Raw genomic sequence first — 3,823 nt, forward strand, 5'->3', positions numbered from 1 at the left:
GGGAGTAGGTTCGTGGTGTCATTTGTGACTTGTGTGCAAAGTTTGAGGTCAATCAGACGTGATTTGATAAGTTTCGGCGTCGTTTGTAGAACTTGAAAATTTCAAAGTTCATTAGGCTTGAATTGGGGTGTGATTCGTGTTTTTGATGTCGTTTGAGGTGATTTAAAGGCTCGACTAAGTTCTTATGATATTTTAAGACTTGTTAGTATGTTTGGTTGAGGTCCCGGGGGGCCTCGGGTTGATTTCGAGTGGTTAACGGACCAAGGTTTGAAGTTGAAGAATTCTTGAAGATCTGCAATTGTTGGTGTAATCACACTTGCGGATTGGGAACCGCAGATGCGAGCTCGCAGAAGCGAGGAAGCGGCCGCAGAAGCGGTCAAGAAGGAGGCTGGCAAAGGTCGCAGGTGCGAGGTCCTTTCCGCACCTGCGTGTCCGCATATGCGGGTGTTGGATCGCAGAAGCGCATGGGAGCTTGGTGAGGCATCTTCGCAGAAGCGGATGGCCCTTCACAGGAGCATGTTCGCAGAAGCAGACTGGGCGTCGCAGAAGCGAAGGCACGCTGGGTAAGTGAATTCTGCAAATGCGGAGATTTCACCGCAAGAGCGGGACTGCAGAAGCGGATTTTGGGACCGCAAGTGCGGTTTGACTGGGCAGAACATATAAACATAAGGGTCCTCGATTTTCTCTATTTTCTAACATTTTGAGCTCAGATTTTGGAGGTTTTTGAGAGGAATTTCAAGGGGATTCTTGAGGTAAGTTCCTTGTGTTCATTTATCTTCAATAATTATGTTTCCCCACTGATTTTCCACCTAGATGGTGTGTTTTTGAGGTGTAATTTGGGGGTTTGAGGTTAGGAATTTGGAGAGTTGATTTTGGGGATTTGAATGACCAGTTGGTGTCGGATTTTGATGAATTTGGTATGACTAGACTCGTTAGTGAATGGGCTTTCGGGTTTTGTGACTTTTGTTGGATTTCGAGACGTGGGCCGGGGGGGGTTGAGCCGATTTTGGATTTTTGAGTTATAACTTCATAATTTCTTGTAGAATTGATTCCTTTAGCCCGTATTGATTGTATTGTACTGCTTGTGGCTAGATTCAGATCATTTGGAGGCCGACTTACGAGGCAAAGGCATATTGGAGTAGGGATTTGCTCGGATTGAGGTAAGTAACACTTCTAAACTTGGTTCTGAGCGTTCGAAACCCCGAATTTATATGTTATGTGATTGGTATTAAGGTGATGCACATGCCAAGTGACGGGCGTGCGGGCGTGCACCGTGAGAATTGTGACCTGGTTGATTCCATGGCACTGTCTAGTGGTTCTATCTTGTTGATATCCGTATTTTCATCATGTGATAAAGTAATTGAGTTGTCACTCATGCTAGATATCATGTTTAGGCTTTATGCCAGTACTGTTGGGACCCATAGTAGCCATTTCTTGCTGTTGTCTTACTGATTTCATTGATGTTTCGTACTCAGTCATATTCATTCATTTCATATCATATCTCAGTCTCTGTTGTTATTTATTGATACATCATATCATTGTTTTCGGGCTAGTATCATGACACTGTGAGCCCGTGAGAGAGAGACTAGAGAGATTGATGACTGAGTGAGGCCGAGGGCCTGATTATGAGTGGCATTTATGGGATCGGGCTGTACGCCGCAGCGGTTATACTGATTTATGATAGCGCTTGGGCTGAAGGAGCCCCTCCGGAGTTTGCATACACCCTCAGTGAGTGCAGTTGATTATATTGAGGGATGGATCTTCCCTGGACATGGAACTTGTCCGAAGCATTATATACCTGTAGATGGATCTTCTCCACGGGCTGGATTGGCCCTCCTCGGTACTGGGTGACCTATGGTCAGTGTTGTATATATTCTGGGATGGATCTTCCCTGGGCCGTATAGGCCATATACAATACCGAGTGATTGAGCATTTGAGAGTGTGAGCACATGAGGCTGTCAGCATGGTGCATCACATACAACATGTGTATTAGCATGTAGAAGTAGAGGAGTTATATTCTTCATATCATTCAGATTTGATTCATTTTTACTGTTTTGAGATATCTATCGAACTTGAAAGCATATCTATGTTTCTGCACTATTATTTTCTGTATTGAACTGTGCCAGTTGAGTTTGTCACTACTTTCAGTCCACAGTTTGGATTTGTTACTTATTGAGTTGGTTGTACTCACGCTACACCCTGCACCTCATGTACAGATCCAGATGCTTCCGGTTACGGCGGCTGCTGAGTGAGGAGTCGAGATCTCGGAGACTATCGAGGTAGCTGCATGGAGTTCGCAGGCTTTGACCCTCCTTCATTATCTTTATTTGTATTTCAGTTCTTCTTCCTCAGACATTGTAGTAGGTTGTATCCTGGTATAGATGCTCATGTACTCAGTGACACCCTGATTTTTGGCAGAGATTTGTATTGCATTGTGGTTTTAGTATAGTTTTTAAAGAGTTTTTCTTAAATATTAACTGCTTTCGTTTAATTTTCAAAGTTTTTATTTGGTTGAACTGGTTGAGTAGTTGGCTTTCCTAGTTCCACGATAGGCACCGTCACGACGGTTGGTTTTGGGTCGTGACACTAAATTTAAAGAACTTCATGCGGATTACTTCAGTAATCATGATGTAAGTTAATGTTCTTTATTTTTCCTTTTTTCTGTAGTTTTGTTAACATGTTGACGTATCAGTTTTATTTTATTTTTTCTAATATACTTTTTTGTATTAAATAAAAATATCGGACATTTAGGGTATTGGAGATAATTTCTATCGAAGAGGAATTGAATTCTATATTGGAAAATTACCATGCAGCCGCAATCATTCGAAGGTACTGAATCCGGTTCTTTCAACTAGTGAATCACCACGTAGTCGGAGTCGATAAAAAAAAATCAACCGAACTCCTGTAATTGGAGTATCACCTCGTAGCCAAAGTCATTCTAAACGTTCTATAACAGCGTTTGATGATGAATTAGTTAACACAATATGTCGTGTAGGTTTTTTTTATGTGTGTTTGATCTTAAGTTTTTCATACTATTTTTTGCTTAATTATAGGATGTTTTATGTGATGTTTTTGTTCTGTATTTTGCTGTCTGAAGTTTTTGTTCTGTGTTTGTAAAACTACAACATGTTTTATCTGCAATTTTTGTTCTATTTGTGATGAACTTTAGCATTCTAGGAGTTGAAGTTTTATTTTGTGTTTTGTAAAAGTAAAGTATATTTTATCTGTAGTTTTTGTTTTGTTTTTGATGAACTTCAACATTCTTGGAGTTAAAGTTGTGTTCTGTATTTGTAAAACTACAGCATGTTTTGGATAAAGTTTTTGTTATGTATTTACTGAACTTCAATATTCTTTGAGCTGAAGTTTTGTTCTGTATTTGCTGAACTTCAGCATTCTTAGAGCTGAAGTTTTGTTCTGTGTTTCTATTTTCTAAAATTGTTGTGCTGTTTTTATTTCTATACTAGAGGGTAACGAGGGAGGTTAAAAACCATGCAACAAAAGAAAGGCGCATGATCGCAAAAGAAGTTGTTTAAGAGTTTCGACGGGATGAGCTATCTGTTACTGTGGACGAGGTTATGAAAAGGTCAAGGTATGCTTAATTACAGAGAAGTCTTTTTTCCTGCTAATGTTATTCTTTTATTTAGAATAATCATTGTTAGTAATTTTGTATAGGAATATTTTGATATAAAGTTTGAAAAGTTGTTTGAGATTGTCGACAAGTCAAAATGAAGAGATGATCGTGATGCAAATTTTGAATTTATGAATTATCGACAATATGATAGGATGAATGACTCATTCGAATCTCAATCTGAAATTAATGCTG

This window comes from Nicotiana tabacum, chromosome 19 (assembly GCF_000715075.1).
Source record: "Nicotiana tabacum cultivar K326 chromosome 19, ASM71507v2, whole genome shotgun sequence".
Lineage (NCBI taxonomy): Eukaryota > Viridiplantae > Streptophyta > Magnoliopsida > Solanales > Solanaceae > Nicotiana > Nicotiana tabacum.